The sequence below is a fragment of the Egretta garzetta genome, unplaced genomic scaffold (genome assembly GCF_000687185.1).
Source record: "Egretta garzetta isolate BGI_Z169 unplaced genomic scaffold, ASM68718v1 scaffold381, whole genome shotgun sequence".
Classification (NCBI taxonomy): domain Eukaryota; kingdom Metazoa; phylum Chordata; class Aves; order Pelecaniformes; family Ardeidae; genus Egretta; species Egretta garzetta.
In genome coordinates this window covers 65,934-66,145 of record NW_009258483.1, presented here as the reverse complement: position 1 = coordinate 66,145, position 212 = coordinate 65,934, and positions in this window count along the sequence as shown.

The following is a 212-nucleotide window of genomic DNA, read 5'->3' as shown; positions in this document are numbered from 1 at the left end:
CCCCTGGGGGTGCGGGCCCCAGCCAGCCTGCGGGCAGGGTGCTGGGACACAGCAAGGGGCTCTGCGGGGGACAGGGGGTCGTGGGGCCATGGGGCAGTGCTGGGGGCTGCCAGGGGCACAGGCCATTACCACAGGGACACCCCATGGGCTTGGGCTGGCTTGGGGTCCCCGTCATGGTGTGGCAGATGCAGGGCGCTGGTGCTGCATGTCAC